This window comes from Camelus ferus, chromosome 14, assembly GCF_009834535.1.
Source record: "Camelus ferus isolate YT-003-E chromosome 14, BCGSAC_Cfer_1.0, whole genome shotgun sequence".
NCBI lineage: Eukaryota > Metazoa > Chordata > Mammalia > Artiodactyla > Camelidae > Camelus > Camelus ferus.
Window position 1 is genome coordinate 33,276,581 of NC_045709.1, and position 24,528 is coordinate 33,301,108.

The 24,528-nt window shown below is 41.6% G+C and overlaps 1 long non-coding RNA gene across 1 annotated transcript in view; it reads right to left on the reverse strand.

The window, feature by feature from the left end:
• The window catches only part of LOC116668647, a 154,364-nt gene that overhangs the window by 95,973 nt on the left and 33,863 nt on the right, over positions 1-24,528 (reverse strand). The window contains exon 2 of the long non-coding RNA XR_004325879.1: positions 12,062-12,435. This is a non-coding gene — a long non-coding RNA (uncharacterized LOC116668647). The remainder of the gene's footprint in view (positions 1-12,061; positions 12,436-24,528) is intronic.

Here is a 24,528-nt window from a genome sequence, read left to right on the forward strand (position 1 = left end):
TTGCCTCTTGTAAACAGCCCATAACTGGATTTTTAAATTCAGTTCTGAGTCTGTGTCATTCGCATAGATTATGATTCTTGACGTGTTTTCACTTTCTGCTATCCTGTTTTGGTTTTCTGTTTAATGTGCACCCTTTTTACTTTTTTCTTTCCCTTGTCTCTTACCGGTAAAATTTTCTCTATTCTATTTTTCTCCTTTAAATGCTTGGAAATTATATCTATTGCTTATTCTTTAAATGGTTACCTTAAAATTGTTAGCATGCACCTTTAAGCATATTTTCCAAAGCTTTGCAAAACTTAACTCATTTATTTATTCAAAAAACAGTCAATGCCTGCTTACTCTGTGTGGGGCACTGTCGTGGAAGCAGGGATTCTGCAAAGTATGACACAGACAATAATCCCATGGAATTTACATTCAAGTGAAAGTAGAAAATCAATAAAGATAATAAAGATGGCCTGTGGGTATTTACAGTCCAGCAAGGAGGTCAGCGGAAAAGACAGAGGGCAGTGGAAGTTAAAGGCAGGGAAGTGATGGGGGCCAGGTCATGAAGGACCACGTGGGTGAGTGATGACCTTGGCTTTTGTACTGAGTGAGTTGGGAGCCATTGGAGGGTCCTAATCAGAGGAGAGATGCCCTCTGACTTGGGCAAGGTCACTCTGGCTGCAGTGTTGCAAATCCAATGAAGGAAAGCAAAGGCAGAAGCAGGAGGTTATTGCAAAAATCAAGTGGAACGGTGGCTTGGAACAGAGGAGTGGCCAGGGTGGTGAAAAGTAGTCAAATTCTGGATTTACTTTGAAAGTAAGGGTCAAAAATAAAGTTTGCTGGAAAATCAAATCGTAGTAGGTGCAAAAGAGAGCAGGACAGAGATTCTTTCTGTGACCTAACTGGTCAGGTTCTGCTGAGCCCTCAAGGATGAGTCTTGGGCTCTGTTCTTGGCCCATTTAGATCAGTTTCAGCAAGAATTCTGTTAAGTCGGTTTAGTGAAAATCTCCCACCCTTGATATCTTTATGGAATAATGACCCTCCCTCCCCAAAAGCACATATGTTGAAATCTAACCCCTAACGTGGTGGTACATAACTAAGACATAGGGGTGAAACCCTCATGAGTGCAATTGCTTCCCTTATAAGGGTCATGAGAGCTTGCTTCCTCTCTCCCTCTGTTCTCTCCAGCATGTGAGGATACAAGGAGAAGTCGGCAGCCCACAACCCAGAAGTGCACTCTCCCCAAAACCTAACCAGCCAGCACCCTGATCTTCAACTTCCAGCTCCCGAGAACCGTAAGAAATACATTTCTGTTGTTTATCAGCCACCCAGTCTAAACTAAAACAGTATCTTATCACCCTGGCATGCTTTCAGGAAGAATTATATTGAGTTAATCTAGCATGAATTCCCCTAGCTTTGATGTTTCCTTTTAGTAATTTTCCATCCGCTGACTCCCACTCTCCCCTTCGACTATAAATTCCCAATTTTCCTTGTTGTATTCAGAGTTGAGCACAATCTCTCTCTCTCCCCTCCTGCAAACTCCACTGCAGTAGTCCCCCTGAATTAAGTCTGCCTTACTGACTTTAACAAGAGTCTGAATAATTTTTTTCTTTAACCAGAATAATACCGAGAATGCTTAAAGAAGACTTAATGCTCAGAAAACTTTAAAGGATAAGGAAACAGAATAATAGGGGGGAAATCAGGCGAGAACATGTCCTGCTAGCCACGTTCAGGTGAAAACAGTGATCGATCCACAAATAGGTCAACTACGATGAGGCCAGAGACGGACAGTTGGATTCAGTAATGTCACCAAGACCATTGGTAACATTCATTAGATCAATTTCAATGGAGGTAAAAAATCTGTTTGGACTCTTTTCTAGAGAGAATGGGAGGAGGGAGATTGGAGGCAGTTATAGACAACACTTTCCAAGGGTTGGTTGCAAAGAAAGGAGGCCATTGGTGGTCTCTGTCAGGCCAGGAGAAATGGGAAAACTAGTAAGATGCCTGGATGCTGATAGTGAGGATCTGTTTGAGAGGAAATAACCAATGTTTCAAGGAGAGAGAGAAAAGAATTAATGGAGAGAAGGCAGGATGTATGGGCATTCCCCCTTGGAATATATTTGTGAAAAACACCAGATCATTTATCCTGTAAAGTTTCTCACAGTCTGGATGTCGGTCATTGCATTTCCATGTATGGTCCAGAACTGTGGTTTCTAGGCACAATTTTCAAAATAACAAAACTCTTTCTTTAAACAAAATAGGATGCAAATAACACTTGCAGTAGATACAGTGTAGGAAGGCGCAGCCTTCTCGTTGGGGTTGGGCAGGTTGGGAGAGTCCAAACACGCCCACTCCCGTGCAACCCCTCCCACCACACCAGAACGAGGGCTGCACTGCAGTTGCTGTGGGGCCTTGGGTCTGAACAACCCTTGGGTGGAGAATTAGTAGATAAGCATAGACTTCTGTTCATAGTGAGATTTTGAGTATCTCCACTTGTTTATGGCATTGAGCTGGAATGAGATCAAAATACTATTTCTTGAAATAAACAGAATGCAGATTTTCCATTTAAAGCTATTGCCATGAACAGAGATTATTTTCCACGGAGAGGAGTCCTAAGTGACTGTCCCGTTCTGGATTTGTATCCCTCTTTGGGTGCTGAGAGTTTTCACACACATGATGTCACTAAATCCTGACTTTCCTGATAGGAAGGCTGAGGCTCTGAAAGGTCAAAGGCCATTATCACACAGTTAACAGGTGGGATTTTTTCCACATAATGTTCCCTTCTTTGGCTGACAAGATAATGGCACTGACCACAGGCATCAACAGATCTTCTTGCACTTCAAGTTGTTTTGCAGAAGTAGGGATGCATTCGTGCTCAGACATTCTGTTTCCTTAATGATTAAGGGGACACGTTCTCCAGATGACTGTGCAGAGCTGGAAGCACAAGCTATGGCTACTGAACTAAGAAAAATTAACCAGCCTGTGGGAGGGTCAGAACGTGGCCCCTGCAGGGCACTCTCACTAACTGAGCAGGGCCTGGGGAGTCTTCTAATTCTAATTAAAATTAGAGAGGGGGTATTTTTCCTGCTCGTTGTCCATTCCAGGCAGGGCGCAGAAATCATTTCACCATGGATCACGTTGTCTCTGATTAGAGAACACATCGGTTCTGCTGAAACACAGCTTCAGGGTTTCTTAGAACAGTGATGAAACGGAAGGGAGTCAGCATGTCAAAAAGGAGAGAGAATTCAACAGGAAAATTTCTGTGCAGAAGCAGAGAACTTATTTGGGTCTGTGGGTTTCTTGTCTTCTCCAGGCTCACAGTGATTACTGATGTGCAATCAGGAGCCAAGTTATTTTCACACCCTCACATTAAGAAGCAGAAAGTTCATAAATATTTACTAAATTGTTGCATGTGACGTAATTTCTTCTGTCCCCATAAATCATAAAATGTGCTCACATTTTATACATCACCAGGTGAGGGGGAGAAAAGTGCAGGAAGACAGTAAATGAAACAGGTCATTGACTTGGCGGCCCCACCCTGATGGCCTGTCTGATTCTTTTCCCCCAAGAACCTCTGCTCTGCAGAGAGAAAGATTCTCAAAGCTCTGGAAGGCAGTAGCTTAAACGAAATCTCCACATTCCATGATGAAACTGATTGATCCAAGAGACTTTCTAACTTAGAGTTCTCACACTAACAAAAGTTCAAGTAATAACCACTGAATACTGTTCCCAAACGTAAGCTTGTAAACTGGGCATCAAATCACATTTTCTAGCTTCCCTTCTAATACTGAAAGCTTCGCACTGATTTTCCTCTCCTCTTCAGTTCTATCCCCTACATTCCAAACTCACTTTGATTATCTCAGATAATCAAAATAATCTCAAGTAACAAGTAAGAATCAAATAATGACTAAAATCTTAGGCCATTTAAGGACACACTGCTTGATGCCACACCACAAGAGACAAAGCATACAAGTTAAAAACTGGTGGTTCACTGTTCATATCTGTCCTACAAACATATATTATCTATCCCACAAAGTGTTTTAAAAAATTCAGTTGATTACTAAAATTTACAAATTGGAGAATTTCCAATGGTTTTATGTCTCAAGTTAAAAATTTGGAAAATCTGGCAATACTGGGTTCACTGATTTTCTTGGTGTCACCACACTGCCACAGTCCCCACCACTCCCTTCTGTCCTTACACTTGGTTTCTTTCACTTTGTAAGGCGTTTGAGTTCGCAATCCCTTTCCACATGTAATCCCTATCCAAATGCACCCCCTTCAATAACAGAGGAAACTCCAAGACATAAATTTTAAAATCACATTTCCTTGTTCCATTTAATTATTCATTGATTCACTACCATTGGCATGTCCTACACTAGCCACTGAGGCTATAAAAATGATTAGAAACTTTGAGGATACTACTGTATATATTTAATTCAATAGCTAACATCAAAAAAAAACCGACATCACCAAATACTGAAGAGGATGTGGGGCAACAGGAACCAACAGGAACTCTCACTCATTCCTGATGGAAATTCAAAATGGTGCAGTCACTTTGGACGACAGTGTGGCAGTTTCTTTTGTGTCCCCTCAGTACTCATACATTGAAATCCTTCCCCACCAATGTGATAGTATTAGGAGGTGGGAGCTTTGGGAGGTAATCAGGATTAGGTGAGATCATGTGAACAGAGTCCTCACGTAGGGAATCAGCGCCCTGATAAGAGTCACAGGAGAGCTTACTTCCCTTCTCTGCTCGCCGTCATGTGAGATGACAAGACAAGTGACATCTGGAGCCTGGAGGAGGGCCCTCACCAGAACCTGGCCATGCTAGCTCCCTGGTCTGACTTCCAGCCTCCAGACTGGGAGAAATAAATTTCTGTTGTTGATAGACCCCTACCTGTGATACTTTGTTATGGCAGCCTGAACTGACTAAGACATATGCAATTATTTGTAGCAGCTTTATTCATAATTGCCCCAAACTAGAAATAACCAAGGTGTCCTTCAATATATAAATGTATAAACTGTGGTGCGTGCATAAAATGGAATATTATTAAGTGATAAAAAGGAACAAGTTAGTAATTCACAGGACATGAATTGTAATTGTATTTTGCGAAATTAAAAAAAAAACTAGTCTGAAAGGCTATGTATATATACGACGTTCTGGAAAAGGAAAACGCCTAAGGAAAGAAAACAGATCAGCGACTGTCAGGTATTTGAGGAGGGGGAAATGTTTGACTGATGGAAGCACAGAGCACTTTGTAGGGTCATATAACTAACCTATGTGGTACAGTAGTGGTAGAGACAAGATGCTATGCATTTGTCAGGCCCATAAACTTTACAGCACAAAGTGTGAATCTTAGTGCAAGCAAAGAGGAAAAATATGACTTAGGGGGTCAAGATACCCCAGGATGGGATGGAAACAAAAGAATCTAACTTTATTACGAACGTATGAAATACCTTCACTATGGAGGTGGTAGGAACAAAGGGCTGGCCTAAGTAATTTTGGAAATGAGTAGAAGCTGCAAAACTAAAAGCAAAAGGAGCTTCACACAAGCACGGTACTCCAGTAAAGTCTTTCTTATGGGGGAATAGGCTAACAACTTTGAAACCATGAAAGACAGACAGACAGACAGACAGACACTGGAATTGAACAATGCAGTAAATATCTAGCAGGTGGTGAGAGCCAGATTTTTCTCTGCTAGAGTGGGAGATTACAGACAAGCAAAAGAAGACTAAAACGATCCACATAGTGATGGATTTGAGTTCAAGAACATCAGCATGAACTAATGCTACCCTAATTTAGATACAGATGGATACATATAGAAATATTTATAGATACATGTATATTCATGGGTTAGTATACACACATACATTTTCTTGCTCTCTCAGCTGGGAGGGCCTGGAAGCAGTGACACCCCAGTAGCAATGAGCACACCTAGGGCCACCTATTAGCTTCTAGCACCATTCTCCAATAAAAGGAACCAGGACTTCTTAAAGAATTGGCTGATTCCAGGGCTGGGACAGGGATTATGTAGGATGAGCCTGGAACATCTGGTAATGCCAGAAAGTCAGAAAGTTCTCCAAAAAAAAAAAAAAAAAATGATGGGGTATATAAAAGGGACAAGGAAGACAACCTGAAAGAGTTCCCAGTGGCCAAAGCTAGAACAATAACGTGGTATTGGATTATAACCCAATATAGCAAATAAACATGCATGAATCTATAACAATATAAATGACTGACTAAATAAATGGGGAAGAAGAGACAAGTCTCCCATACAGAAGAATCTCAAATAATTTATGTAGATTCTCCCCCGGCAAAGAGGTTGAGTGTCGGCTGCACTTGGTGACTTGCTTCCAATAAGGAGAGAATAGCAAGTCAGGGGGAAAAGCACAGTGGAGAATCCTGGCAAGTGCGACATGAGCCAGGTGAGGAAGGCCGGCGTCATCCATGGTAAGTCGTGTTGAGAGCAAGTGAATGTCCCCTTGATCTGATTTGATGAGAATGACACTTGGCCTCTGTTGTCCTCCTTCCCGGTACCAAGGAACCTAGTTTAACCATGAGTAAAACAGCAGCCAAAGCCAACAAGAGGGACAGTCTACAAAATAGCAGACTAGTACTCCTCAAACTGCCGCGGTCCTGGAAAACAAGGAGAGTCAGAAACTGTCACAGACCAGAGGAGGCTCAGCAGACATGATGACTAAATGCAATGTGACGTTCTCGACTGAAAACCAGATCAGAACATGGACATTAAGAGAAGCCTGGTGAAATGCAAATGAAGTCTGGAGTTTCACTGATAATATCTACCAATGTCGGTTCCTTATTTGGGACGCATGTATCATGGTGATGTTAAGCTAATAACAAGTATCTTACTGAGACTGGATGAGGGATCACAGCAGTCCCCTGTACTATCTCTGCAAGTCCTACCCCTGTACCATCGACAAATCTAAAACTATTCTAAAGTGAAAAGTCTATTTAAAAGCAAACAAACAAAAAAAGACCCTAAGGAGCCTCCTGATTCAGGAGGGGACATACATCCTCTGCTTGGAACACTCCAATCCTGGTAAACTCTTAGTTTTCCTTCACACCTCAGCTAAAGTGCGACTTCCTGAAAACTATCCCTAATTCCTAACTTGGGTCCCCTCTTTGTTACTTCTCACACCATCCTTTCCTCATTATTCCCAGCAAATATGCCACTGTATTTTTACTGGGTGAAGGCTGGTTAAAATCTCTCTTCCTGAACACACTCTAAGCTCCATGAGGACAGACACCATGTCTGTTTTGCTCCTCACCTAGCAGACAATGTGGCACGTAGCCGCTGTACAATATATAGTTTTGGAAAGAAAGGAGGAAAAAGGGAGGAAAGAGGAGATGGAGGAAAATGAGAGGAAAACAGGAAGAGAGAGAAGGAAGGAGGGGTGGATATATATTACAACAGAGCAAATATTGTAGGATGAGGAGAATCAGACTGGGCAAGCGGAAAGTGAGTCATGGACAAATGGGGTGCAGAGGATTCCTGGGGCACAGCAATTCTGTAAGATAGTCTAATGGTGAATACATGTCATTATACATTTGTCAAACACACAGAAGATACAGTATCAAGAGTGAACCCTGATATGCACTACAGATGAGGGTGGTAATAAGGTGGCCAGTAAAGTTGTTATGTGGAGGGGCAGACCTGTCACCCCAAAATGTCTCTTTCACATGAGGATTATTCCGAGCTAAAGACACACAGGAAGAAATTTTGAGCTTCCCACTAACCATCTGAAGGATTATAGAGAGAGGACATACTCCAGGACGGGAACTGTCACCATAGGTCACAATAATATGAACTGAGGTGTGATAGACAGGGAGAAACCAGCCAAGTCTGTTCGTTAAAATTCCTCTCTGTGTCCCATTGTCTCTGCACGGCCCAAGCAAACATGTATTTACCAAACATTTGCTTTTTCATCTCCATGTGAATTTCTTTCCTCCTCTTGAAGTCCCAAACCACCACCCCCAACATCCTCTTTTGTCTTTAGCTGAAGATGGTATCTGAGGTGAGGGTTTCATTTCTTTTCGGCCGTTTTGGTGAGTTTTTCAGTTTTTCTAGGTCTCTCCCATGTATTCATGTTATTAAACTTTTGTCTGATTTCACTCCTGTTAATCTGTCTCATGTCAGTTTAAACCTTAGTCCAGCCAGAAAAACCCAGAAGAATAAAGTGTCCTTCTCCGTTTCAGTAACAAACATATGACTCTGGTGGGGGATGTTGACAGTGGGAGAGATTATACAAGGTCAGGACGGGGGTATTTGCAAACTCTGTATCTTCCTCTCAATTTCCCAGGAAGCCTAAAACTGGTCTAAAATTAAAGTCTATTTTAAAAAAATAGTCAACTTTCCAAAATATAAGCAATATGTTTTATAAAACATATACATGTATTTGCACACATGTACATGTTCTTATACACAAAAAATATTTCACACACATACATAAAACATGTGTACAAAAATCTTCTTTCCAAAAGATCACCATTGGACAGGGTTCATTTTGATTCTTTGTTTTCTTTTGTTTACTCTTTGCCCTCTAAGAACAACACTGCAGACCCCAGGTCCAAAACGCTGATGGAATCCATACTTTGTGAGAAATGCAATCTTTTATTTCAAGGCATGCCCATTTTTTTTTAACATGTTGCCAATCGCTTTACATATTTCCTATGTGTCTCTAAATATATATTTTATACCACCTTGCAATTAAATCTTCAGCAGATACAGTTCAACAACATCCGGGGGCGGGAAGGGACGCACTGACTCGTGGGCGATAAAAATTCACAGTAAAGCCACAGATGTAGCAGAGTGAGAATTACCGCGCCAGCAGGAACTGGAGATAAAAGAGGATTACACATGATGAAATGTAGTAATTGACTAGAAGTCACCGAAAAATACCAGATGGATATCACTGCTCTGTATAACTCTAATGTGCCTGTAGACTTTATTGAGTATCACTAGAGGTTCACTTTTAGTATTTTCTTGAGTGTAATTGAAGTTTATTGATATGCTATTATTGCCCAGTTTAGATGTGACCATAAAAAAATACAGTTTGATATAGTTGTGTCTCCACAGAAATCTTGGGCTTTGCAGCTTAAAATAAAAGCTCATAGTAATAATTGCCGTAATATTTATTCCTCTTCCTCCATTAGACCTTTACGTAGAATATGGACAGTAACTCCTCCAGATAGCATTGAAATTGCAGGGATATTTTCAGGAGTGATTGGCGCATAAAAGCTCAGACATGCAATTTTGGATACTACCAAGGGAGACTTACAAAGGATTTTTATGTCGAAGGTAAAAGAAAACAAATTTATATGCTGAAATGAGTTGCCATGGGTGGTGCAGTTCCCTATTAGTTATCATGGGTTTATTTCCCATTTCGTTTTCAATACAGGAAGAGTATAAAAATAACTGTCCATCTGAGCTAGAATATTCGTTCTGTAAACACAGAAGCCTCAGATCTCAACAAAAGACCTCTCAGCATAATAAGCAAAGGCCATTTCCCTCCACAACAAACATTTTAAATTAAGCTGGAAATAATGGGCGTGAAAATGATTGCTTCTCAGAGCAGCAAAGAAAAACTCTTGGTGGGAATTCCAGGTACAGCTCGGCTCGTATCACTGACAAGTTAGTATAAACCGGTAAGAAGCTACTCCAAGGCCCAAGTCAAAGGGCCATGCAACTTGATTATGTTTTCACAAGCTGAAAATCAGATTCCATTACTAAGGGAAACAGCTGAACCTTGAACTCTGGTGAGGTGCTCCAAGTAAAGTTAAGAAAGGAATGTATGGTCTGGGCAGTAGAACCTGAGACTTCCCAGAGGAAACAGAGAGCGGAGGTAACTCCCAACTGAGGCAGGCTCCTCTCCTTCCCCCCTACCCCTTCTCCAAACCCACAGGCACACACTCCAGCCCCAGGGCACACTTCACAGGTCCCATCCAACCCACGTTTTCCGTGGGCTGCCCCTTCAGTGTTGACAGCAGTGTGCCAGCGCAGCTGAAGTCTGGCCGGCACCTCCCTTATACTTCCAACCCTGCAGCAGTGTGGTTCCAGGGTTTCGTCCTGGAGGGGACCCTCCTGGAGGGCACCCTCCTGGAGGGCTCCTCGGCCCCACACCACACCCACTGACTCAGAATCTCAGGAATCTCTGCATTTTTAATGAGCTTGCAGGGGAAGCTCACTCACAGAAAGGTATAAGAAGCATTGACGTAGTGTTTACCCAGACCTGCTTCTGAACAGAAGGGAAACCAGGTAAGGGAAGAGTGGGTACAACATTACAAGAAGGAAAAATCTTCTAGACGTATGGTGCCTAACTCTGTGTTTGGCTCTTGATATGCATGCTTGAATAAATAATGAAAAAAATTCAAATGAGTAAAAGACTCACTTCTTTCATGCAGGCATCCGTGTATTTTCACAAATATGTTAAACATATCCACACCTACTTCTTATCTATTTGGGAGGAAATTAATTCAACTTTATAAGTAGTTTGCTATTTTAAGACTGGGATATCCACAGGCTGGCCCAGAAACTCTGTAGAGCTGCCTGGACTGGACCAACCAGGAAGAGGGGGAGAAGAAGAAAGCAAAAGAGACCTGCTGAAGCCTTGAGCGACTCAGCACACCAGGGCGGTCTGGACTCTGCAACACCCAGGTGGGGAACATGTCTTGTCTCTTTGTTTTTTTGCAATGATCACAGAGTTAGGAGAATTACGCTGAGAACCACAATGATAAGCCATATGCCATTATTATCACTGTTCTGCACGGGCAAACCTTTCCCATCCAGCATGTTCGCCCCTTTTCCTTGTTTGCTCTCCTCTTCCCGTACGTACGTACGTGTCCAACATGTAACATGGGTTTCAGTTTGGGACCTGGGGTCTGTGTACAGCAAGTGCAGATGCCAACACCAGATTTGTTTTTGTTTTTTGTTTTCCCTTGAGAAATCAAAGTACATTCACTCAACAACAGAGTTGAGCACTGACTTGACGCCAGGTTCTGTGTTAGGCTCTGGAGGCATCAAACTGTATGAAACACAGCCCATGCCCAAGGAGCCCTTTCTTGAGGGGTGAATTGTGACCCCCTAAAACCCGTAAAATGAAGCCCTAAAACCCAGTACCTTGTGCTCTATTAGGAAACAGGGAGTATTTAAAGACATCTTTAAGTTGAAGGCATCATTTTGTCTTTATGTCATAAAAACCATATGTCTTTACGATATAAAGACATAAAGACACTCAGTCCACAGTACCTTGTTGTAACAGCCATCGCAAAACTCACACAGGAAAAAACACAAACACAAAAATTGCCAGTTTTGCCTCCCATTCCAACTCTGATTCGTTTTGCAAAGACCTGAATAAGGAACTGTTCCCTCTCCCTCCCGTGGCCCTTGCTGAGAACACGAGAGCACTGATGTAACACCCCAAGTCTCCAGGGGAAGGGCTCCTTGTCTTAACCAAACCTCACCCTCCACCTTCACCTCTGTGGAGTGGGAATGAGAAGCCCTGGGGACCCTCTCAGGCTGGCAGGTCATCCTCATGATTCACACATACAGACCTCAGGACTCACAGACTGGCTGGTCACAGCCAGAAAAATCTTGTCACATGGAATGCTGGAGACCAAATTCTGTGTTCCTGGTCCTGAGTGCAATGCTCCGTGGGTTGCTATTTTTAAGAGTTGTCAAAGGATATAGAACACGATCATATAACATTATTATTATTATTACCATTAACACTTATAATTCTCTTCAGGGTCAACTTGTTGTGTAAAGCATTTAAGCATTTACTCATCCAACAAATATTTGTGAGGTACCTGCTGTCTTTCAGGGACTGGAATTGGAAAGTTTCTCCATTCATCCTGACAGCTGTATATACTGAGAACTCTCTCTGTTCCAGGCACCTCGATCTGTGCTGGGTGTGATTCGGGGTATCAAAGCCTTGGCTACCATACTTGTGGGGCTCACCGTCTTTCCCACCTCTGGTTTCCATGAGGAAATCCTACTGCAGACACTCCTGGCCTCCTGCCCCACTACTAAGCCCTCCCTGAGGAGGCAGAAGGACTCACCTGCTAGTTTGGTTCAAGTCTCCACCGTGTGGAGCTAAACTCTCAAAGATTCCAGTGCAGACGGAGGACGGTGGAATCTGTCCTCTTCCTCCTCCACCTCGTCCAGCAGAAACAGCCATCTGGTTGAGTGTAGATGCTCTGAAGACTCTGAGTTTCTCTCAGGAGGGCTGTCTGAGGACTCAACAGAGGGAAAGGGAGGTGTTCACCCACCTGGGCACAGACATCAACCTTCACCTTCTAGTCCCACATTCTAGCCTCTGATGGTGATACTTCAGTTTTCCCATCGTGACTCTCCGTATCTTATTTTCCAGCCAATCCAAAACTTAGATGGAGAAGGGGGTGATGTATAATTCCCTCAAAGATACCAACAGCACCTGAATAGAGGAAACAGAATTTTTTAAAACGTAAGCCAACCCCTAATAAGACAGTCACCAACGGTACAATTTGGCACATGCCCTGCCTTCAAGGACCTTACAATCTATTAGGGAAAATGAGTCGTGAGTACACGTGTTTTTATTACACAGCACACTAAAGAGACAGAAAGTGCTATGGGGCCCTGAGAGAGAAAGCAGGCATGAAATGTACACAGAAACTAAATCACTTGAGCAGCCAGCGCTCTTTGGTGTGTGTTTCTGTGGCAACTCCCATGTACCTTCTGTGACAATGTCACTCAGGGATTCATAACAGCGAAGGTGATAGAGTAACTCCATGTTCCCTGACGAATCCTGGCACCATTGTGACTTCTTATTCTATCTTGTTTCTTGGGTTAGACAGAAATTTATGTTTTGATTATTCCCTGATAATTCATGTCATAATAGCAATAATTAAAACTTCACAGTTTCAGCTTTTCCCTTCTTCAGTTTTTAATCTCACAGCTTGAAAAAAATGTTTCAGGCTTTTGAGAATTGCACGAAAATATGGTGCAAAAGCCATAGACATGCAACTTCATCACAACAAACTGGGTGAAAAAGAGAGAGAAGAGAGCTTGAAATAATAGGGCAAAGCAGAAACTAAAATTTAGGGGACTGCGGGGATCATAGATAAAATCCATGGCCCTGCCCTCAAATTTTTCATTATTGCTATAATAAGGACTGTCTTTATGTGGACCACGCAGTATATGATGGGTATAATTCCAAAGGGCTCTCTGACGCAATGTTTCTTTTCTGTAGAAGGGGAAACGGTATGTGGGCTTTGATCTAGCTCTCAGAAGCACCTGGATTCAGCCTGAGAGATCACAACTGTTCTCTGCTCTCTCCTGGCTTGTCAGACCTGGGTACCAGACTGTGGTTACACTAACGCCCTGTAAATGACTCGTTTGAAGAACATGTCATGTGTGTAGAGTTCCCTTGTCTTTATGAGTCACTGAGACCTCACCATCACAGTCCTGCTTCTCACAATCCTCCACCTTATTAGGAAAATTCCTAATGGTGTCGATGAGTGTGTCACACTAATAAAGGTGGAGGCAGAGAGACAAGGGCACCTGGTGTGAGTGTCAACAACTGTCCCCACCAGCCCATAGTCATATTTGTCAGCCTGGCCTGCTCCCACATGCTCACACCCACCCATTCTTGTTACACATCCCCCACCCCAGGTCACAGCTGGTTGGACTATAGAATTAGGCAGTGGATCCAGGCTGGGCCAGGGTCCCTTCTCTGGGAATTTGGGATCGAGGGGGCCAAGGACATGCTTTGAGGCTGGATCCGCACTTCCCATAGACAGAGCAGCAGGGAGAGCCGGCGGACCCAAAAGAATGAAGAACAAACCACAGAGAAACAGAGACCAAGAGATGGGCAAAAACATTCCCTGGGATTTTAGTGCAATTCCTGGCTCCTATAATGATCGTTTCTGAATCCCAGCCCATCCCTGACCTTAAGTTCTATAAAACATACCTGCTTGTTGTTAAAAGATAAACTGAGGCATATTAAAAATTTTAAGAGATTATATGAGCAAAAATCATTCCAGGCAGCGCCACACCCTGTTAGGAGGGCTCCACCATCAGGAGCTGGGGAGAGGCTTTTGTAGGGAAAAGACAGCAGCAAAACAAGGAAACGACTGATTGGCTGGAGCTTGAAGCCTACTTAGTTAGCTGTTTGTGATTGGTTGTCCTTAGGTTTCGTAACCTTGAGGCATTTGCAGGCTCCATCGATTTTGGCTTGCTTACTATGCCACCACACAGAGCATTAGAGCCACCACAGTCTTACGGCCTCCTTGTTTAATTAATGTAACACTGTGCTCTCATAATAAATTCCCCCCCCTTTTTTTTCCACTTAAATTGTTTTAGTTACTTGAAACCCAGAGATCAATTCAGTGCAGAGCTGTTGTAAAAAATTCCTGGGCGTGTAAGTTGTAGCAAAAGTTATAACGAACACTAATGCCTTGCACACAGGTGATGTCACTCTCCCTGTGAATTCCCTGGGACACACAAACAGTGCCTGTAAGCACCTCATTTTATATCAACAGACATTCTCCAACCCGAACTCGAGTGCCCTCAGCCCCTCCTGGAAAATACGGCTGCTTGTCGTTGGCTTGGCTCTGCCCAGTCACTCCTGCCTCCATGAAGATAATGGTTCAGGACAGTGCAACTCGGATAAAAACCACCAGGCTCAGCAGCATGCAGCCCAGAACATCAAAACCCAATGGCACTCGTTCACATCAGTCACCAGTGGCCCCACTTAACAGCCTTTTTGAAGAAAAAAGAGGAGAAAAGAGCATTCTTGTTGCTGCATTGAGGAGTGTGAAAACGACCATTTGTGTAACACAGCTTCTGCCGTGAACACTGAGATGCCTACAACGTAGATGGAGATCAAAAGAGCGCCGGCAAACGAATAATGCCAAAGTGTCTCAAGAAGCACACCCAAGGCTTTGTTTTCGGATTGTTTTAAAAGGCTCACAGGTTGCAAGAATCCTTTCTTTCTCATTTCCAAAGGGTTTGTCATGCCTGTCCCACGCCAGCGTGGCTGAGCTGGACCTCCGGTGCCCTTCTTTAAAGCGTGCATAAAGCAGAGATGCCCAGAGCTTGCCCAGAGCAGCAGACCCGGCCCCAGCTGCCACAGTCCTGGGATGCAGGCCACCGTGGGCCGCAGAGCAATGAAAGCCCAGGATCAGGCATCTCCAATGCTTTGATTTTCAAGAACAGCTTGACACCCATAGCAACGTGGCTAACGTGAAAAACACAAGATAAAAACATTCCATTAATTAAAAGCCTACAGTTCAATGGTAGTATAATTATTACAAGTGCATTTTATGGCTGTCTGCTTTCATTTTGGGTACATAAATTAATATGCAAATTACCAGCCCCTCTCGTGTTCTTAAGAAGTTCTCTCTATCAATCTTTTCTCCGACATGTCAATTGCATAAAGCATGGCTTTTTAAATGCAAAATAAAATTCACATTTATGGTTCTTCTGAAGTCTCCCTGTGCTGGCAAGCTTTGTTTTAGATGAAGAGTGTTTAATTAACAGAGCACACCTCTCTCTGAAGGCCTTCAGGACCACAGAAAGGAGGCCAAGACATTCTACAGTCGTCTGGCTAATCAGGATTAAAGACTATTTTCCATCTCAAGGACCACCTATCAAGGTATTTGTAGTTCTCCATTCATCCCTTCAAGGACTTTGTTATGGGAAAATATTGTTCTGATTTACAAAAAAGCAAACTCCCAAACCGTAGACAGATGAATTTAGTATTATTCACTGGGAAATTCTATAACAAATTACTTGAGATGGTTTGTAGGTATTTAGGAAATTCTTTGCACACAGACAGCAGACCCAAAGAAGTGGTGTGAGCTTTCAGAACAAGACGTGCCCAACTGACCTCATTTCCCTCTTTGGGAGAGTTACTAACTGGCATAACAGGAACACTCCATAAACATAATATATCTCACTGTCAATGAGGCTTTTGGAAAAATCTTTTGTGATTTCCTAGTAGACGTTATATAGTAGATGAATCCAGCTGTTTGAACAGTCACATGCATTTTTATTGGACTAGCAGGGACCTGAAGTTGGGAGATCCAGGTAAGCTCTGACTCCAAACTTGGAATCGTTCCATCATCATCTCTAGCGTTGGCCTGAATAAAGTGAAGAAAACCAGAATGTCACCCTCAAATATGCCTCTTTGACAAAAGAATTATTTTGAACTGAGGGCAGTTAAGAAGCAGCAATCATGGAAAAAGCTTGCTGCCTCTCCCCCGATTTGCCAAAAGCAGGACATCAGTTTACAAAGGGGTGCCTCCTCTCCTCTCTACCAGGAAAGACAAAAGTTGATCACTGGTGACACCTGTAGGCCCTCATCAGCCTGGAGATGGCACCAGAGGAATCTATGGAATCAACTTTACCGACTAACCTTCATCTACCATTAGTTTTCCATGCATCTGACTTCCCTCGATTTGTTGCCCCAAGGGTCACAAGGTCCCTTTCCTTTGTCTTGTCACTTGTCTAAAAACATATTGTTCCTGTGCTAAGATACTACATAAACTCAGGTTCTAACCAAACCTTTGAGTGTCTCCTGCCTGGGTACTCCGTGTGTTACATTTATGGTGCACATGTTAAGAAGCCTCTGTTCATTTCCCTTCTGTTAATCTGAAAGTCTCACTTAAAGGGCTCCAGATGGAGCACCTAAGACGAGTAGAGGAAGAGATTTTTCCTTCCCTACAAAAGTCAGAGGAAATCTGCTTGAATGGTGTAGAAATGTCTCAGTACTAGAAGGGACAACCAATACACTCTTTGTTAGAATTAAAACTCCTGAAATACAAACATCTCGGGAGACTGAGCCTATTCAATGAAAAAAAAATCCATTTTAAAGAACAAGAATGACTTAACAGTTCATTGGGGTGCGGGGAGAAAGTTTTGGTTGCCTGTGAATCCAAGAGTGCCTATTAGCTTGATGTGGATGAATACGTAACAATAACAGGTTTCATTAAAATAAGAATCTTTATAGAATATAAGCTAAATGAGGGCCCAGACTTCATCTTTCTCAGTGCCAGTGCCAAGAACAGTGACACACAGTAGGGACTCAATAAACATTTACTGGATAAAGAGCATACTTTCCATCTATCTTTTAAAAATATAAATAGAACTTGCATTGATTGTAGAAAATTTGGAAAGCATTTTAAAGCACAAAGAAGAAATAAAAATCACCCTGAGTCCTAAGATAATCTCTCTTAATAGGTTAGTATATTTCTTTCAAGTCTTTTTCTTCATGCACTTTTCACATGGTCTAAATAAACAATTTTCTATCCTAGCTTATTTACATTATAAAAATTATTTTCTAAATCATTAAAAATCTTCATAAATGCAATTTATGTAACTATATAACAGTCCATTTTGTGGATGTACCACCACTAACTGTTGGCTATTGAGGTTGTTTCAAAATGTTTTATATATTTAAACAACACTGTGGAAAGTACCCCTCTGTGTGAAGCTTTTTCTGTTTCAGAATGAGTTAGAACTTTCTTGCAGTTGGAGATCTTCAGAAGTAAAGCAAGTTCCTTTATGAAGATAGGCAAGGATAGACAATGCCTTCCAGAGAAGTAACGGAGAAAACAGTTAATTTTGGTGAAGTATGAGCTCTGGAACCACAGATTTCTGTCTGACTTTGGCGCCACTGTACAACAGCTCCATAACTAGTTTTCTCAAAGCCAAGGCTGTTTCCTAGCCTGTAAAATGGGAGCAATAATATGGACTTTGCTGGATTGCTATGAAGGAAAGGGGGAAATATTGCCTAAAGTCCTGATGTAATAACTCAGGACATGGTGGCTGTTGTAATTGCTGTTTCTATCCTTCTTATATGATTTTTCAGGTGCATGCATCTTGCTTTTGATTTGGACAGATTTGACCATACAGAATGCTGGATGAGGCTGTGCAGCTGGACCAATTCCACCATTTGCAGGGTCTAGTGCAAAGTGAAAATTATTAAGATTTTCAAGATGGCAACAGCAGAACATTAAAGGGAGCACAGGACTCTTCTAAGCACAGGGCCCTGTGCGAGTGGCACTAGTCTGCACTAGTGCACACAGCAGCCCTGATGGGACCCTTCCTCTGGGAGGTCCCTGTAACACAGTGAAGGAGGGCCTCAGCAAGCCCACCCCGTTGTGTTATTGCAAACCTGGGCATGACAATCCAAGACTCAAGAGGCCTTTAACAGAGTTCTGTAATTTTGCTCCCTGGAACACATAACCAGTCACTGTTGGCCAGAAAGTTCTTCCAAGTCAGCTGAACAACCAGTAAGTCTTGAGAACAAGCCCATTTTTTGAAGGGCACTACAAAAAGAGCGAGTTCTGACTCACTGCTTTCAAAAACTTCTAAATTCATACCACACATGCCTCTCCTAAAAGTCCCCCACTACCTTCCATAGTATAGTGTTCCATCTTTGTCTTTAAATTTTTCTGGAAGATTCCAAAACATAATGTTATTCAATGACAACAACAACAAAAAAACAGTTTCCTCCTTTCTTGAGAATCTAAACCAATATTGCTGTGGTTTATGTGAATTATAGGAGAGGAAAAATAATTTTCCTTCTACCCTTCTGAGTTCTTGGCTGAGACTCCCTATAGTAAAAGACAGATTAACAAGAGAAAAACAAATAGAAGCTTATTAACATGTCTACCTCATGTATACATGACAAAGACCCAGGAAAACTCAATAACTCCCCAAGATGGTTCAAGCCACCACCTTAAATGCCATCTTCAGGTAAAGAAAAAAAAGAAAGACAGGAGGAGGGCAGTAAGGAGAGGTGACCAGGAAAATCACAGTAAACAAGGGTAAGGTTCATTATGAAGATTTAAGCCTAAACTTTCTCCCCTGTTAAGAGTTTCTTATGATTTGAGCCATTCCTCTTCTTGGTGCAGAGATATATATGCTCACAAATGAAAATTTCCTTCACAGAAAGATCATCTCTATTCTGTCTTCAGAGCTCCTTCTCTGTCTTCTGTTTCTCAAAAATAATCAGCTTGAAATAATCCTTATGCCAGAGTTGTATTTTGGGGTGGCATTTCCTGCTACCCTTCAGAACAACAGGTGGTTATTAATATCCAGTAGATGTTGATAAGAAGAATGGCTGATTACCAACATTCATATCTCTTTCTACATTAAAAAAAAATTCTTTTGCCATATCCCGATATTTTCTTTTCCAAACTCTCAATGTTTCTTTCTAAAGAGACTACCTACAAGTATTGCTTCATCCATCAAATGATCAAGTTAAATACTAGATACATTATTCAACGAAGGATCCACCTCCCCTGCCCAACCCTATTTCACATTCCTTCTTCAACCTGGGTCTTAATAGAAGTGTCCCTGTGTGGTGAGCTGAATAGTAGTCCCCAAAGCTGTCTACATCCTAATCCCTGGAACCTTTGAACATTACCTTACATGGCAAAAGGGACTTTGCAGATGTGATTAAGTTAAGGATCTTGGAATGGGGATTATCCTGGATTATCTGGGTGGGCTCTAAATATAATCACAAGGGTTCTTTTAAGAGGGCAGTAAGACGGTCACAGAGGAAATGGAGACATGACAACAGAACATGAGGATCAGTGTGAGGAAGGGGTCATGCATCAAAGAATGCAGGTGGCCTCCAGAGCTGGAAACGGCACGGAAACAGATTCTCCCGTAGAGCCCCAGAAGGGACCGGCCTTGCTGATACCTGACTTCAGCCCAGTGAGTCTAATTTTGGACTCTTGGCCTCCAGAACCATTAAGAGAGTACATTTGTGTTGCCTTACAACATTAAGTTTGTAGTAATTTGTCACAGCAACCATAGGAAACAAATATATCCTCTCTGAGTATCCATTATTCTTCTTCTAGAAAATCTTTAATTTGGCACCCATATCCTATCAACTCCTTCTTCTGTCAACCTTATGAACAAATTACTTCTATGGGGAAAAGAAATTATCAAATACCACTGGTATTAATTTAATTCATTTTTACTGTAATGTTTTTAAAACACGAAAAATATTGAACTAAGTATCAACTCCTTGTAGTTACAGCTCTTAGACAGCTCTACAGCCAAAATAAATGTATAGAGCAAGTACCAATAAAACTACAACACCAATATGATTTTTCAAAAGCCACTAATGTGATGGATGAAGTTTACTGAGAGCAAATCACCAACTTCGAGGTTAATAGAAGAAAGATGTATACATGACTTTGGGTTTCACTTATTGTTGGCTGGATTCTCTTGACTTTAAGTAATGTGGGTCATCATCGAAGCTTTCTCTCACTGCTACCTCTGTTGATATTTTTCCTTTCCAGCACTAACCTAAAATGTAACCCTGATCCATTTCATCCATGGGTCTGCAAAGTTGTAGCACATTCGAACACAAAATACTGCAATCTTTTACAATGTCACTTAAAGCAGAAAATTTATAATTTCATATTTAATGCTATTATTGTTGCCAGTAAATTACTGAAAAGAAGTATGTGGCCATTCAGGGTCAGAGCAACATCAATCAGTACATTAACCTGTTGGTTCTTTCGTGTTGAGCAGCTACATGCCACATGTTAATTAATTCAAACTCCACTTTCTTTATATCTGAACTTCTATGAATCACTTTTTTCATTCAGTGTCCTAGCACATTCTTTTCTGACTTATGTTTAGCACAAATACGATTGCAAGTAGAAGAGTAAATGCAGGCCTAACATTTCTGGGCCAATCCAGTTAAAGAGAATCATGTGGGCCACACAGTTTGCCATCAAATAAACAGAAGTGAAAATATAAAGATGGTAAATTTTCATAAAATCCACAGCCCCTGGAAAATGTAACCATAAGCCCCAGGGGCCAGAAAAGCCATTTTGGAAACTTTTAATCTAGCCTTCTCTCATTGCTCTACTTTCTTTTTTCCTCTCCTCCAGTTGCTATAACTATTTTGTTCCCATAAATTTCCTTTCCTTCCCTAAAGTGGCCCAGTCTGTTTTACTTCCCTCTCTCTTGTCTAATGGAAAACCCCACAGATACTAATTTCCTACCCAGTAATCCTTCCCACCTGATCAATGGTGGAGCCCCTGCCACCTGGAAGAGCTGAGAAATACAAGCAGCCCAGGGCTGCCTACTGGTGACCACAAGGAGCGCCATTCCAATTCTCTCAGCAAACGCACTGATGACACTTTCTTCTCAGTGTTCCTTCCACTACGGTTGCTTCCAGGGTATTCAAATAACTCACAGATCATTATTACCTAATCATGTTGTTCTAAATACACTGACCCCTTGTCGGGGGACTTTCACAGTCATGACAATGGACATCTGCAGCAGCTGTGTGTGCATCAGACCTGGGACATCAGCTTCATTGCTCTTGCTCTGTCTAGACAGGTGGTGCTCCCTCTGCTGAGCAAAGCAACTAGAGACTAGGCTGTAAGCACTTCTACTCAACCAATATGACTGCTAATGTAGGTGTTTCAGGAAAGAATTTTGGAATTACCCAAATAGTATAAGCATACTGTCACACATTTCAGAACCTGAATGAAACGACTCAATTCTAAACACTAAGAGGCAAAATAAATATTCAGTTGATGTCAGGTAGAGAAAACTCCAGAATGAATGACTGTCTTCCACTTTGCATCCACAAAGACTGCATCCTTGCTCCCGAGTGTTCCTCCTCCCTGGGTCCTCACACTTTGTCTTGGGACTACAGGGTTTTTTTTCTACTGGAGTTTATTCCTCATCCCATTAAAGTTAGGTTTGGCTATGGGATTTGTTCCAACCCCCGGAATGAGGGTGGAAGTGATGGTGCAAGTCCTAAGCCAAGGCCTTAAGAGAAATTTCATGTTTCTCCTCACCCTTCTGGAAGCTTCCAATGTCTACCATGAGACAAATACACCCCAGTTACCCTGCTTCTCCAGGAAACTGAGAGATGGGAGACCTGCCAAGCCTGAACCCAGCCAAGACTGACTAGCACTATCTGTTATGGGCTGGATTGTGTCCCCTACAAATTTCATGTAACTCCTAATGCCTAGTATCTTAGAATGTTTGACTGTTATTTGAGATAGGGCCTTTAAAAGAGGTAATTAAATGAGATTTTATGATTAGGCCCTAATCCAGTATGACTGGAGGAGGGTCCTCATCAAGAACCTGACCACACTGAGACCTTCATGTCAGAATTCCAGCCTCCAGACTGTAAGAAAGAAATGTCTGTGGTTTAAGCAGTTAACACCCAGTCAATAATATTCTGTCTGGCAGCCCAAACTAAGACATTTAGTGTGCTAATGATTGGTGAGAACCGACTAATAGATAATACAATTATAGCTTATATTTGTACTACACGTTGGGCAGTTTGGCTTAGCAGAAAGTGCACAAAATTAGAACAGGTCTGTGTTTGTATCACGACTCTACTGCTCACTAGCTGTGTGACTTCAAAAGTTATTCAGCCTCTCTGAGCTTTGATTGCACAACTTTAAATGAGCATGGTGATACCTGTGCAATCTGATATTGTGCCTGGCCTGATAAGAACTTAATAAATCAAACTTTTTATTATCATTGTCATCACTGTTTGGCTTTGCTACGTAACAGAACTATTTAGCTCAAAACATTCTATTTCACTGCCAGACTAAAAACTCCTCTAAGTTAGGGACAAACATTCTCACTCAGTATGTTTTTATTGGCTGTATGCACACATCTGCATTTTCCACAGGAAACAAGCCGCTACCACTAGGGATAATTGACAATTCAGAGAAACCACTCATAGAAGGAAGGCCCTCTGATGGTGGTGATAAAAACTTAAACAGCTAATTTTAAAGAACGCATCCAAGAGGAATATTTCACAAGCCTTGGGTAACTTAATTCATTTGAGATGAGAAGTAAGTTATTTATTGATTTTAGCTAGATAGCTTAGTGACATGTTTCTGAAATTTTTTGTTCCCTGGTCACATCTTCATTCTGGCTACGTGACTGTATTTCACTGGTTTTGCCGTGTTCTCATGTTAAAACTGAAAGCTTTTAAAGTGATTAAACTTAAATTTTTTCCATTTTCTTTATGGTTGAAAATATCAGCACATCTTCCACCCCCACAAAGGTTATTCTACAAGATTTTTATCACAGTGTGGATTCTAAACTTGCATTTAACGTAAGCAATGGCAAGGATCAGAATGTTTGGAATGGGTACTGAGGGTTTAAACAGACCATTCCTGCCTTCAGATATGCACTTGTAACTTTCAAGAAAATGAAGGGGGAAAAAATTCTGCTAACCCTTTCAGTGTCCGAATGTTATCCTAAGTCTGTCATCTGAAAAAATACATTGAGTTCTTTTTATTTGCTACCCCTAAATTCAGGCATAATTCTTAGCAATTTGCAGTCTTCTGTATAATAATAGCACTTTATTTATTTACGTGTGTTTGTTTCTTGGAGGTGTTTATGGATTTTTTTAATAGTTTTATGTTATTTTAGACTTATAGAAATGATACATGCTCATTGCCTTCCCCAAATTAGAAGATACTGAAATTTTTAAAGAAGAAAATAACAAATGCCCCCAGTCCACAACCCAGAGTTAACCACAGTTAATATTTTGGTTTGTAGCCTTTTAGACTTTATATAGTCATACGCAAAAATTGATTTTTATGAGGTAGAGTCATATTCTACATGCTGCTTTGTATACATACACATGCTACTGTATACAGTTATACATGTTTTTCCCCTTAATAATTTGCTGTGGACAACTTTCCATGTCAATGAATATAGATCTTTGCCATTATTCTCAATAGCTTTACAGTTTTCCACTCTATAAACCAAAGACTGGCAAACTTTTGTTTCTATACAGACAAAAGATGAGCGAAGTAGGCCAAATGTGGCCCACTGCCTGTTTTGGTATGGCCCACAAGCCAAAGACGATTTTTATATTTTTTAGTGGTTACATTTTAAATTATTACATTATTGCATTTGTAATATCCTCAGTTTTACCTCTTGACCCCAAATCCGAAAATATTTTTATCTGGCCTTTTAAGAAAAAGTGCCAACCCCTGGTACAGGTGTGTCATAATTCACTTAGTTTATCCCAGATTGATGGATGAGTTCGGCATTTCCAGCATCTCTCTAAGGTAAGCACCACTGCAGTGAACAACTGTAGGTATACTTTTGAACACTGGTCCAAGTTTTCCTTAGGATAAAATCCTATTCGTGGAATAACAAATAGGAGAAAAGTAACCTCTTTGTTAAAGTTTTAATACGTGTTGCCTAATTGTCCTCCAAAAAGTTGCCCTATTTAAAGCGCACTTATGGACTGAATATTTGTTTCCCCCCGAAGTTCATATATTGAAGTCCCAACTCTCAGTGTGATGTATTAAAAGATGGAGCTTTTGCAAGGTGATTAGGATATGAAAGCAGGGCCCTGGTCTGATGGGATTAATGCCCCTATAAGAAGAGAAAGAGAGAGAGAGACAGAAAAAATCTCCGTCATGTGAGGACACAGCAGGAAGGCCATCTGCAAGCCCTGAAAAGAGCTCTCACATGGAACCGAATCTGCTGGTACCTTGATCTTGGACTTCCCAGCCTA